Here is a 15,201-nt window from a genome sequence, read left to right on the forward strand (position 1 = left end):
TCCCGTTTACCAGAGGAACACTTTGTGTGCTACCAAACGTCACAATGTAACTGGGTGATTATAAAGGTGCTCTACAGGTGTCTCCAAAGGTACTTGTTGGTTTGGCGTATTTCGAGATTAGGATTTGTCACTCTGATTGTCGAAGAGGTATCTCTGGGCCCTCTCGGTAATGCACATCACTTAAGCCTTGCAAGCATTGCAACTAATAAGTTAGTTGCAGGATGATGTATTACGGAACGAGTAAAGAGACTTGCCGGTAACGAGATTGAACTAGGTATTGAGATACCGACGATTGAATCTCGGGCAAGTAACATACCGATGACAAAGGGAACAACGTATGTTGTTATGCGGTCTGACCGATAAAGATCTTCGTAGAATATGTGGGATCCAATATGAGCATCCAGGTTCCGCTATTGGTTATTGACCGGAGACATGTCTCGGTCATGTCTACATAGTTCTCGAACCCATAGGGTCCACACGCTTAAAGTTTCGGTGACGATTGTATTATGAGTTTATGTGATTTGATGTACCGAAGGTAGTTCGGAGTCCCGGATGAGATCAGGGACATGACGAGGATTCTCGAAATGGTCGAGACGTAAAGATCAATATATTGGACGACTATATTCGTGTAACGCCCCGTGACCGATGTGCCAGTTGTCCTCCAGTTATTCGCTGTTGTTGCCGTGTCATTGCTTGCATGTCATGCATGTCTTGTCATGTCATCATGTGCATTGCATCATCATGTTTTTCAAAACTTGCATTCGTCCGGGTTTCCCCAGTTTCGTCTGTTTTCTGTTCTGAGCCTAGACGCACTTGCACGCGCCCGCGACATGTCTGAAATAGTATTTTATAAGTGGCCGGAAAATGTTCTTGGAATGGGTTGAAAGTTGGTGTGCGGTCTTATTATAGTGTAGGTAGGCCTCCTTGCAAGTTTCATCGCATTCGGAGTCCGTTTGACGCCCTAATGGATAACTATAGCGACAATATAGTCGGTCTAACGTCGGACGTTTTCGGTCTCCGGAAATAGTCGCCGGGCCTCCCTCTCTTCTCTTCTCTTAGCTTGAGACCGTCTACACGGCCCACTACCTACCGCCAGATCCAACCTAAGCTCTCTCGTCAGCCCGCGGCCCTCCTCGCGCGCGCGTCCGGAAGTTGTTCCGGACCCGACCCGGGCAGTCGTCACCGTTGTGTCCGGGTCATCTCAAAACGTCTACAAAACGTCTCCTTTTTCTTATTTGGGCTCCCTAGCCTATTTTTCCCGACCGTCCGATTACGATCAGAGGGACGGATTTCGCATCCCCCCTCCTTCCTTGGTTCTCTTTTCTCATCCCCGTGCCTCACCTCTCTCTTTCATGGGTTTCTGCAGGAGCAGCAACAATCGCCATGGATGCCGCCAAGCTCCCCCGCCGCTTCTGTCATTCCCCTGCCATGGTGCCTCGGCCCCCTCTGCTCCCGCACATGCGGCCCGAGCTCCTCCAGCTCGACCCAGGCCGCCAAGCTCCCTGCCGCGCTGGAGTCCCGCCGTTCCCGCACCTCCGTCGTTCCCTCATTCCAGCGCCGAGCCACAAGCCCTGCGCCCTCTTCCACCGGAGCACGCCGCCCCAATTGCATGGACCCACGCCCGGACCCCCTCCATCCCCGGCGAGCTCCGCCTCTCGTTCCCGTCGCTCCGGACGCTCAAGTCCCGTCTCGCCGTGCCTCTGCTTCATGCGGGCTGAGACAAGTCGACCGCTGCCGTACGCGGGTCGTGGGCGTGTTGACCACGCCCTGCCTCCTGGTTTGATCGCGCCAAGGCCCAGCGCCAAGCCAGTCGGCCTCCAGATCCACTGAACTGGGCCGCCTCCATCGACAGGCGCCAAGGCCCAACTCCTCTGTTTCACTCACAGCCCAGATGCCCAGCGCCTCCTCAAGCCCAATGTGAGCAGCCCAGTCCGCCCAGATTCAGCCCATTGACATTTTTTTTCAGGATCTGTGAATTTGTCTATTTATCCAGAGTTTTCCTGTTTTACAAAAAACCCCTTGTGCTTCATGCATATAATAACTTAACAACCATGCATCGGTTTAAAATGATTTATATATGAAACTTGCTTAGAATTTTGTCTAGTTTAATATTATTCAACTTTCACCCATGTTTAAAATGTTTAAAATGATGTTTGTTTAAATTTGCTCCTATGCCATGCTAAAATGACTTAATTCATAACTAAATAACCGTAACTCCGAATTTATTAAACTTTATATGTAAATGGGGTGGAAAATGCCTAGTTTAACATGGTGCACTCATCTTGCATGTTTAACAACTATAAAATTTGGTTTAGGGAAGAACAGTACCAAACCTAATATATGCATATGAGGATTTTTCTGGACTTGTTGTTTGTTGTCCCGGCCTCATTTAAACTTGCCTAGATAGGTAGTTTTCTTTTGCTTCACCCCTTGCCATGCTAACCAACATTTAATTTTGTTGAGTACATAAACGAGATCGAACTAAATAACTTGTTGTGGTGTTTCGTCAATATGCAACTCGTTGCATGTTGAGCTCCAATTAATTTGTAGGTTTGTTTGGTCACTTTTCCATGCCATGTATCATTAAACCGGACATGCATCATACTTGGTTGTGCATCATGCCATGTTTATGTGATGGTTGTTTACTATGTTGTTTGCCTCTTTCCGGTGTTGCTCCTTCGGGTTGGTTCCGATAACGTCATGTTTGTGAGGATCCGTTGGCTACGTCCGTTTATCTTCTTCATGGACTCGTTCTTCTTCCTTGCGGGATTTCAGGCAAGATGACCATACCCTCGAAATCACTTCTATATTTGCTTGCTAGTTGCTCGCTCTTTTGCTATGCCTATGCTGCGATACCTACCACTTGCTTATCATGCCTTCCATATTGTTGAGCCAAGCCTCTAACCCACTCTGTCCTAGCAAACCGTTGTTTGGCTATGTTACCGCTTTGCTCAGCCCCTCTTATAGCGTTGTTAGTTGCAGGTGAAGATGAAGTTTGTCCCTTGTTGGAACATGGAGATGTTGTTCCTTGTTGGAACATGTTTACTTGTTGGGATATCACAATATCTCTTATTTAATTAATGCATCTATATACTTGGTAAAGGGTGGAAGGCTCGGCCTTATGCCCGGTGTTTTGTTCCACTCTTGCCGCCATAGTTTCCGTCATATCGGTGTTATGTTCCCGGATTTTGTGTTCCTTATGCGGTTGGGTTATAATGGGAACCCCTTGATAGTTCGCCTTGAATAAAACTCCTCCAGCAAGGCCCAACATTGGTTTTACCATTTGCCACCTAGCCTTTTCTTTCCCTTGGGTAGGCCTGCCCAAGGGTCATCTTTATTTAAACCCCTGGGCCAGTGCTCCTCTAAGTGTTGGTCCAACTTGTCAGCCGCCTGTGGCCACCAGGGGCAACTCTGGGCTGGCCTACCGGAAGTTTGGACAATCCAGTGTGCCCTGAGAACGAGATATGTGCAGCTCCTATCGGGATTTGTCGGCACATTCAGGTGGCTTTGCTGATCTTGTTTTACCATTGTCGAAATTTCTTGTAACCTGGATGCCGAGTCTGATCGGAATGTCTTGGGAGAAGGAATATCCTTCATTGACCGTGAGATCTTTTGATGGGCTAAGTTGGGACATCCCTGCAGGGATTTGAACTTTCGAAAGTCGTGCCTGTGGTTATGGGCAGATGGGAATTTGTTAATGTCCGGTTGTAGAAAACCTGAAGTTGATCTTAAATTAAAATACATCAACCACGTGTGTAACCGTGATGTTCTCTTTCCGACGGAGTCCAGGAAGTGAACACGGTGTTGGAGTAATGCTTGACGTAGGTGGTTTTAGGATCACTTCTTGATCATAGTTTCTCGATCGTGCTTTGCCTTCTCTTCTCGCTCTCTTTTGCGTATGTTAGCCACCAAATATGCTAGTCGCTTGCTGCAGCTCCACCTCATACTTTTACCCTTCCTATAAGCTTAAATAGTCTTGATCGCGAGGGTGTGAGATTGCTGAGTCCCCGTGACTCACAGATACTTCCAAAACCAGTTTGTAGGTGTCGTTGATACCGTGCAGGTGACGCATCCGAGCTCAAGGAGAAGCTCGATGAAGATCGTGTTCTTTATGTTGTTCCGTTTTGATCAGTAGTGGAGCCCAATTGGGGTCGATCGGGGATCTGTGTAGCATTTGGGGTAGTCTTCTTTTATTTTGGTTCCGTAGTCGGACCTTGATTGTATCTGGATGATGTAATGCTTTATTCATGTATTGTGTGAAGTGGCGATTGTAAGCCAACTATGTATCTCTTTCCCTTATCTATTACATGGGTTGTGTGAAGATTACCTCACTTGCGACATTGCTTTCAATGCGGTTATGCCTCTAAGTCATGCTTCGACACGTGGGAGATATAGCCGCATCGAGGGTGTTACAATTCGGACATCGGAAAGGTTCCGATGATTCGGGTATTTTCGGGGGTACCGGGGAGTTACGGGAATACGAGGAAGAAGTAATGGGCCTCATGGGCCAAGTGGTGGAAGAGAGGAGGCAGGGCGCGCGGTCCCCCTAGCCCAAACCGAATTGGACTAGGGGGCCGGCCCCCCTTTCCTCCTTTTCCTCCTTCTCCTTCCTTCTCCTTCTCCTCCTTCTTTTCCTCCTCCTAGTAGGAGTAGGAAAGGGGAGTCCTACTCCTACTAGGAGGAGGACTCCTCCTCCTGGCGCGCCCATAGAGGGCTGGCCGACCTCCCCCCTTGCTCCTTTATATACAGGGGCAAAGGGGCACCTCTAGACACACAAGTTGATCAGTTGATCTCTCCCAGCCGTGTGCGGTGCCCCCCTCCACCATATTCCACCTTGGTCATATCGTAGCGGTGCTTAGGTGAAGCCCTGCGTCAGTAGCAACATCATCACCGTCACCACGCCGTCGTGCTGACGGAACTCTCCTGTGTAGCTCTGCTGGATCAGAGTTCACGAGACGTCATCGAGTTGAACATGTGCAGAACTCGGAGGTGCCGTGCGTTCAGTACTTGATCGGTCGGATCGTGAAGATGTACGACTACACCTACCGCGTTGTGCTAACGCTTCCGCTTTCGGTCTACGAGGGTACGTGGACAACACTCTCCCCTCTCGTTGTTATGCATCACCATGATCTTGCGTGTGCGTAGGAATTTTTTTGAAATTACTACGTTCCCCAACAATTAATACCAAAAGAGTACCAAGGTGTGATCATGGTTTGCTTATGAGATAATTTTAGTCGACGGGTCTGTCACATTCAGATCCATAAATATTTTGCAAATTTCTATGTCTACAATGCTCTGCATGGAGCTACTCTAGCAATAGCTCCCACTTTCAATATGTATCTAGATCGAGACTTAGAGTCATCTAGATCGGTGTCAAGGCTTGCATCGACGTAACTCTTTACGACGAACTCTTTATCACCTCCATAACCGAGAAATATTTCCTTATTCCACTAAGGATAATTTTGACCGCTGTCTAGTGATCTACCCCTAGATCACTATTGTACTCCCTTGCCAAACTCAGTGTAGGGTATACAATAGATCTGGTACACAGCATCGCATACTTTATAGAACCTATGGCTGAGGCATAGGGAATGACTTCCATTTTTTTCTATCTTCTGCCGTGGTCAGGCTTTATGTCTTACTCAACTTCACACCTTGCAACACAGGCAAGAACTCTTTCTTTGACTGTTCCATTTTGAACTAATTCAAAATCTTTTCAAGGTACATACTAATTGAAAATCTTATCAAGCGTCTTGATCTATCTTTATAGAAAATACTCCTTTATGCTTTCCAGAAAATTCTACATTATTTCCGATCAACAATATGTCATTTACATATACTTATCAGGAATGTTGTAGTGCTCCCACTCACTTTCTTGTAAATATAGGCTTCACCGCAAGTCTGTATAAAACCATATGCTTTGATCACTTTATCAAAGTATACATTCCAACTCCGAGATGCTTGCACCAGTCCATAGATGGATCGCTGGAGCTTGCACACTTTGTTAGCACCTTTAGGATTGACAAAACCTTCTAGGTGCATCATATACAACTCTTCTTTAAGAAATCCATTAAGGAATACAGTTTTGACATCCATTTGCCAGATATCATAAAATGCGGCAACTGCCAACATGATTCGGACAGACTTTTAAGCATCAATACGAGTGATAAAATCTCATCGTAGTCCACACCTTGAACTTGTCGAAAACATTTTGCGACAATTCGAGCTTTGTAGATAGTAAGACTACTATCAGCGTCCGTCTTCCTCTTGAAGATCCATTTATTCTTAATGACTCACTGATCATCGGGCAAGTCAATCAAATTCCACAATTTGTTTCTCATACATGGATCCCATCTCAGATTTCATGGCCTCAAGCCATTTCGTGGAATCTGGGCTCATCATCGCTTCCTCATAGTTCGTAGGTTCATCATGGTCTAGTAACATGACTTCCAGAAAGGATTTCTGTACCACTCTGGTGCGGACCATACTCTGGTTGTCCTATGAGGTTTGGTAGTAATTTGATCTGAAGTTTCATGATCATCTTCATTAGCTTCCTCACTAATTGGTGTAGAGATCACTAGAACTGATTTCTGTGATGAACTACTTTCCAATTCGGGAGAAGGTACAATTACCTTATCAAGTTCTACATTCCTGCCACTCACTTCTTTCAAGAGAAACTTCTTCTCAAGAAAAGATCCACTCTTTAGCAACAAAGATATTGCCTTTCGGATCTGTGACAGAAGGTGTACCCAACAGTTTCTTTTGGGTATCCTATGAAGACACACTTTTCTGATTTAGGTTTTTCACATAAGCATCACAACCCTAACCTTTAAGAAACGACAGCTTAGGTTTCTAGCCAAACCATAGTTCATACGGTGTCGTCTCAACGGATTAGACGGTGCCCTTTATAATGTGAATGTAGCTATCTCTAATGCATAACACCAAAATGATAGTGGCAAATTGGTAAGAGACATCATAGATTGCACTATATCCAATAATGTGCGGTTATGACGTTCGGACACACCATTATATTGTGGTGTTCCAGGTGGCATGAATTTGTGAAACTATTCCACATTGTTTTAGTTGAAGACCAAACTCATAACTCAAATATTCGTCTCCGCGATCAGATAGTAGAAACTTTATTTTTCTTGTTATGACAATTTTCCACTTCACTCTGAAATTCTTTGAACTTTTCAAATGTTTCAGACTTATGTTTCATCAAGTAGATATACCCATATCTTACTCAAATCATTTGTGAAAGTCAGAAAATAATGATACCCGTCGCGAGTCTCAACACTCATCAGACCGCATACATCAGTATGTATTATTTCCAATAAGTCAGTTGCTCGCTCCATTGTTCCGGAGAAAGGAGTCTTAGTCATCTTGCCTATGAGGCATGGTTCGCAAGCATCAACTGATTCATAATCAAGTGATTCCAAAAGCCCATTGGTATGGATTTTCTTCATGCACTTTACACCAATATGACCTAAAGGGCAGTGCCACAAATAAGTTGCACTATCACTACGATCGAGATCCAACGAACCATTTTCATTGGGTGTGTAACCATATAAGGTTTTATTCATGTAAACAGGACAACAATTATTCTCTAACTTAAATGAATAACTGTATTGCAATAAACATGATCAAATCATATTCATGCTCAACGCAAACACTAAATAACACTTATTTAGGTTCAACACTAATCCCGAAAGTATAGGGAGTGTGCGATGATGATCATATCAATCTTGGAACTACTTCCAACACACATCGTTACCTCACCCTTAACTAGTTTCTGTTCATTCTGCAACTCCTGTTTCGAGTTACTAATCTTAGCAACTGAACTAGTATCAAATACTGAGGGGTTTCTATAAACACTAGTAACGTACACATCAATAACATGTATACCAAATATACCTTTGTTCACTTTGCCATCCTTCTTATCCGCCAAATACTTGGGGCAGTTCCGCTTCCAGTGACCAGTCCCTTTGCAGTAGCAGCACTTAGTCTCAGGCTTAGGTCCAGACTTGGGCTTCTTCACTTGAGCAGCAACTTGCTTGTCATTCTTCTTGAAGTTTCCCTTCTTCCCTTTGCCTTTTTCCTTGAAACTAGTGGTCTTGTCAACTGATAACCCACAAGTATAGGGGATCGCAACAGTTTTCGATAAGTAAGAGTGTCGAACCCAACGAGGAGCTAAAGGCAGAACAAATATTCCCTCAAGTTCTATCGACCACCGATACAACTCTATGCATGCTTGATGTTCGCTTTACCTAGAACAAGTATGAAACTAGAAGTACTTTGTAGGTGTTGTTGGATAGGTTTGCAAGATAGTAAAGATTACGTAAATAAAAAGTAGGGGTTGTTTACTCAAAGACACAACTAAGTTAGTTTTAGTAAAGAGCTTTTTGTTACGAGAAAGTTATTTGTCCCTAGGCAATCGATAACTAGACCGTAATCATTATTGCAATTTTATATGAGGGAGAGGCATAAGCTAACATACTTTCTCTACTTGGATCATATGCACTTATGATTGGAACTCTAGCAAGCATCCGCAACTACTAAAGATCATTAAGGTAAAACCGAACCATAGAATTAAAGTATCAAGTCCTCTTTATCCCATACGCAAACAACCTACTTACTCGGGTCTGTGCTTTTGTCACTCACGCCACCCACCATAAGCAAATCATAAACATATTGCAAACCCTACAACGGAAATCCCTCACGCTTGCGCGACACAGAGAGCACCATAGGACAACACCAATAATAAAACATGCAACTCAAACCAATCACGATCATCAATTAACCCATAGGACAAAACGGATCTACTCAAACATCATAGGATAGCCATACATCATTGGGGAATAATATATAGCATTGAGCACCATGTTTAAGTATAGATTACAGTGGGTAAGAGAGAGGTTACACCGCTGCATAGAGGGGGAAAGAGTTTGTGATGATGGCGGTGAAGTTGTTGGTAAAGATTGCGGTGATGATGATGGCCCCCGGTGGCACTTTGGTGCCACTGGAAGCGAGGGGGAGAGGGCCCCCTTCTTATTCTTCTTCCTTGACCTCCTCCCTAGATGGGAGAAGGTTTTCCCCTCTGGTCCTTGGCCTCCATGGAATGGGAGGGCGAGAGCCCCTCCGAGATTGGATCTGTCTCTCTGTCTCTCTTTGTTTCTGCGTTCCCCGATTCTACCCTTTCACCGTTTCTTATATTCCCGGAGATCCGTAACTCTAATTGGGCTGAAATTGTAACACAAGCTCTATCCGGATATTAGCTTTCTTGCGGCGAAAAAGGGCATCAACCGCCTTACGGGGTGGCCACGAGGGTCAGGGGCGCGCTCCCCTACCTCGTGGCCCCCTCGGGCATCGTCTCACGTGAATTTTTCTTCCCAAAATCACATATATTCAAAAAATCTCTGTTAGTTTTTATCCCGTTTGGACTCCGTTAGATATGGATTTACCGCGAAACAAAAAACATGCAACAAACAGGAACTGGCACTGGGCACTAGATCAATATGTTACTCCCAAAATAGTATAAAAAGTTGCCAAAAGTATATGAAAGTTGTATAATGCTGGCATGGAACAATCAAAAATTATAGATACGACGGAGATGTATCAGCATCCCCAAGCTTAATTCCTACTCGTCCTCGAGTAGGTAAATGATAAAAAAGATAATTTTTGATGTGGAATGCTACCTAACATAATCTTGATCACATATCTAATCATGGCATGAATATTAAGACACGAGTGATTCAAAGCAATAGTCTATCATTTGACATAAAAACAATAATACTTCAAGCCTACTAATAAAGCAATCATGTCTTTTCAAAATAACATGGCCAAAGAAAGTTATCCCTACAAAATCATATAGTCTGGCTATGCTCCATCTTCACCACACAAAATATTCACATCATGCACAATCCCGATGACAAGCCAAGCAATTGTTTCATACTTTTGAAGTTCTCAAACCTTTTCAACTTTCACGCAATACATGAGCGTGAACCATGGACATAGCACTATAGGTTGAATAGAATGGTGGTTGTGGAGAAGACAAAAAGGAGAAGATAGTCTCACATCAACTAGGCGTATCAACGGGCTATGGAGATGCCCATCAATAGATATCAATGTGAGTGAGTAAGCATAGACTGAGCGACTTGGCACGTCTAACCCTACACAAATGCGCTTTGACCTTCCCTCGCTTATCCACCCTGTGGAAAATCTTGAACACCTCACGGCCCCATTTACAAAAGATGAGATCGATGGGGTTGTAAATGAAATGCCTGCAGACCGCTCTCCCGGCCCCGATGGTTTCAGTGGGCTATTCCTCAAAGCTTGCTGGCACATTATCAAAGAGGATTTCTACTCGCTCTGTACTCAATTCCATGCCGGGGAACTTAATCTCCAAAGCATTAACGCACTTTTGTTTCATGCATACACTGAGCGACTTGGCACGTCTAACCCTACACAAATGCGCTTTGACCTTTCGTCGCTTATCCACCCTGTGGAAAATCTTGAACACCTCACGGCCCCATTTACAAAAGATGAGATCGATGGGGTTGTAAATGAAATGCCTGCAGACCGCTCTCCCGGCCCCGATGGGTTCAGTGGGCTATTCCTCAAAGCATGCTGGCACATTATCAAAGAGGATTTCTACTCGCTCTGTACTCAATTCCATGCCGGGGAACTTAATCTCCAAAGCATTAACGACGGCCTAATTACTCTGATTCCCAAGACTGGCTCCCCTACCACAGTTAATGATTACCGTCCGATCACTCTTCTTAACTGCCGCCTCAAGCTCATCATGAAACTACTGGCCAACCGTCTACAAAAAGTGATCACACGCATATTTCATCGCAACCAATATGGTTTCATCAAAGGGAGGTCCATCCAAGACTGTCTGGCTTGGGCATTTCAATATATTCATCAATGCCAGGCCTCAAAAAGACAAATTGTGCTACTCAAACTAGACTTCGCCAAAGCCTTCGACACCATTGAGCATGAAGCAATGATCAAAATTATGCAGCACATGGGTTTCAATGAAAAATGGCTATCTTGGATCCATTCGATATTCTCCTCCGGACGATCGTCCATTCTTCTGAACGGTGTGCCGGGCCGCCAGTTCCACTGCAAGCGAGGCATTAGGCAGGGTGACCCCCTCTCCCCTCTGATCTTCGTCCTCGCGGCTGATCTTCTGCAATCAGCAATCAATGATGCCTTCAGGAGAGGTCTAATTCATTTGCCTTTCCCCTCAAATGGTAATATGGATTACCCGATTATCCAATACGCTAATGATACGATTTTGCTCATGCCGGCCTGCCCTAGACAAGCGGTTATTATCAAGAACATTCTGTCTGATTATGCCCTCTCCATTGGCCTGAACATTAACTTTCATAAATCAACCTTGATCCCAATCAACTTGGACCAACAGACGACTACGGATATGGCCTCAATTTTTGGATGCTCCATTGGCTCCATGCCATTCACCTATCTTGGCCTTCCCCTCGGCACCTCCAGGCCCTCACTCAATGATTTCATGCCTTTCGTTAGCAAGTTGGAACAAAATCTTTCTTCCACCCTCTCACTCATGTCTTACGCTGGGAAGCTCACGTTGCTCAACACTGCAGCTACATCGCTTCTTATCTATGCCATGTGTACGCTAAAGTTCTCACCCAAACTTATTGAGATACTTGACAAAATCAGAAGAAGGTGCCTCTGGATCAAAAAGACTGACCAAGGTGAGAAATCCAACTCACTTGCTGCATGGGATATGGTCTGTAAGCCAAAGAACAAAGGAGGTCTGGGGGTGATAAACCTCAAAATCCAGAATGAGGCTCTGCTATTGAAGTTTTTACACAAATTCTACAACAAGATGGATATTCCATGGGTACACCTCACTTGGGACACTTGCTATGATCAGCGAACTCCGCACGCTGTCGAGCCGGTTGGTTCTTTTTGGTGGCGCGACATTCTTAAACTCACACCAACTTTTCGTGGGATCTCCAAGGTTCAAGTTGTCTGCGGCTACACGGCCCTTTTTTGGAAAGATCTATGGGCTGATCATATACTTCAAGTCTCTCATCCTAGGGCGTTCTCGTACGCTATGAATGAGGATGTCTCAGTACGTGATTTCTTGGGGATCACGTCGCTCGGAATGGCCTTCCATCTACCGCTCTCCCCCCAAGCATTCGATGAGGTCAGGCAAATACAGGCCGCTGCTACTTCCATCCAACCGACGACCTCGGCATCAGATGTCTGGACTTATATATGGGGCAAAACTTCCTACAAATCAACGGACTTCTACCAATTCTACTTCAGAGAAATCCAGGTTCACAAAGTTTTCGGCTGGCTTTGGAAGTCTAAATGCACCATGAAATTGAAAGTTTTTGCCTGGCTGCTGCTCCACGATCGACTAAACACAAGGAACATGCTGAAGCGACATCATTACAACATTGGAGACGACCACAACTATCTGCTCTGTGGCCGTAACATAGAGGAAACGGTCGACCACATGATCTTTACTTGCACGTTTAGCAAACGCTGCTGGCGTGCTCTGGATATCAACTGGGAACCTTTTGGGGATTAGTTACAAGCCATTGAAGTCCAAAAAAGAGACCACCCCACGCCTATGCTATTTGAAAAATTCACTGTGGCTGCGTGGAGCCTTTGGATGGAAAGGAACAATAAGCATTTCAGGGCAGTTAACCCATCCTTTCGCTCCTGGCTGGATAGATTCAAAAGGGACTTCGAACTCCTGCAACATAGCGTTAAGGAGGCTAATAGGCCTCTGGTGCTGAATTTTGTAAACTCTTTAAACTAGGGCCTTTTATCTTTTTACTTCTTAGTGGGCCACAAAGGGCGTCCCCACCTCCCCCTCCTCCCTGATGTAAATATCCACATTGTATAGTTATCTCGTGTTCTTTAATATATTTATACAGTAGGAGCCTTTCCTACTGTTTCTGGTCAAAAAAAAGTGAGTAGGGATTGCCATGCAACGGATGCACTAAGAGCTATAAGTGTATGAAAGCTCAGACTGAAAACTAAGTGGGTGTGCATCCAACTTGCTTGCTCATGAAGACCTCGGGCATTTGAGGAAGCCCATCATCGAAATATACAAGCCACGTTCTATAATGAAAATTCCCACTAGTATATGAAAGTGATAACTCAAGAGACTCTCTATATGAAGAACATGGTGCTACTCTGAAGCACAAGTGTGGTAAAAGGATAGTAACATTTCCCCTTCTCTCTTTTTCTCTCAATTTTTTTATTTTTGGGGGGCTTTTTTTGCCTTTCTTTTTTTATTTTTTATTTTATTATTTTTATTTTTTCGTCCGGAGTCTCATCCCGACTTGTGGGGGAACCATAGTCTCCATCATCCTTTCCTCACTGGGGCAATGCTCTAATAATGATGATAATCACACTTCTATTTACTTACAACTCGATATTACAACTTGATACTAGAACAAAGATATGACTCTATATGAATGCCTCCGGCGGTGTACCGGGATGTGCAATGATCTAGCGTAGCAATGACATCAAAAAACGGACAAGCCATGCAAACATCATGCTAGCTATCTTACGATCATGCAAAGCAATATGACAATGAATGCTCAAGTCATGTATATGATGATGAAGGAAGTTGCATGGCAATATATCTCGTAATGGCTATGGGAATGCCATGATAGGTAGGTATGGTGGCTGTTTTGAGGAAGGTATATGGTGGTTTTAAGGTACCGACGAAAATTGCGCGGTACTAGAGAGGCTAGCAATGATGGAAGGGTGAAAGTGCGTATAATCCATGGACTCAACATTAGTCATAAAGAACTCACATACTTATTGCAGAAGTCTATTAGCTGTCGAAACAAAGTACTACGCGCATGCTCCTAGGGGGATAGATTGGTAGGAAAAGACCATCGCTCATCCCCGACCCCCACTCATAAGGAAGACAATCAATAAATAAATCATGCTCCAACTTCGTTAGATAACGGTTCACCATACATGCATGCTACGTGAATCACAAACCTCAACACAAGTATTTCTACTAATCCACAACTACGCACTAGCATGACTCTAATATCACCATCTTTATATCGCAAAACTATTGCAAGGAATCAAACATATCATATTCAGTGATCTACAAGTTTTATGTAGGATTTTATGACTAACCATGTGAATGACCAATTCCTGTCATCTTTCTAAATAGATATAAGTTAAGAAAGAGAGTTTAATTCTTTCTACAAAAGATATGCCCATGCTGTAACAAATATAAGTGAAGCAAAAGAGCATTCTATAAATGGCGGTTTTCTATGTAAAGAGAAACTGTCAATCTAAACTTCAAATGATATATGTGAAGCACATGAAGCATTCTATAAAGCCATACTCAAAAGATATAAGTGAAGTGAATAGAGCATTCTATAAATCAACCAAGGATTATCTCATACCAGCATGGTGCATAAAATAAAAATGAAAACTAAATGCAAAAGACGCTCCAAGATTGCACATATCGCATGAACGAAACGAATCCGAAAACATACCGATACTTGTTGAAGAAAGAGGGGATGCCTTCCCGGGCATCCCCAAGCTTAGATGCTTGAGTCTCCTTGAATATTTACTTGGGGTTCCTCTGGCACCCCCAAGCTTGAGATCTTGCCTCTCTTCCTTCTTCTCACATCGAGACCTCCTCGATCTTCGAACACTTCATCCACACAAAACTTCAACAAAAAACTCGGTAAGATCTGTTAGTATAATAAAGCAAACCACTACTCTAAGTACTATTGAAAACCAATTCATATTTTGTTTTTGCATTGTGTCTATTTTAATATAACTTTTTTCATGGCTTAATTCACTGATAGGAATCGATAGTTTCATCAAAACAAGCAAACTATGCATCAAAAACAGAATCTGTCTAAAACAGAATGATCTGTAATAATCTGAACATTCACCATACTTATGATACTTCAAAATTTCTACGAAAATTAGAAAAAATAAACAATTTGTATATAAAGACAGCGCAAAAAGAATGAGAACCATTTGACGTTCCAGTAAAAAATGTAAAATTGCGCACTACAGCCAAAGTTTCTGTCCTGCACCGTACAAACCAACAAGCATCTAAAACATCCTAAAGGAAAACCTTGGCACATTATTTTTATTTTTTAAACTTTATCAAAGCACACAACATAAATAAATGACTCTTTAAAACTTCCG

This window comes from Triticum aestivum, chromosome 2A (genome assembly GCF_018294505.1).
Source record: "Triticum aestivum cultivar Chinese Spring chromosome 2A, IWGSC CS RefSeq v2.1, whole genome shotgun sequence".
In the NCBI taxonomy this organism is placed as follows: Eukaryota; Viridiplantae; Streptophyta; class Magnoliopsida; order Poales; family Poaceae; genus Triticum; species Triticum aestivum.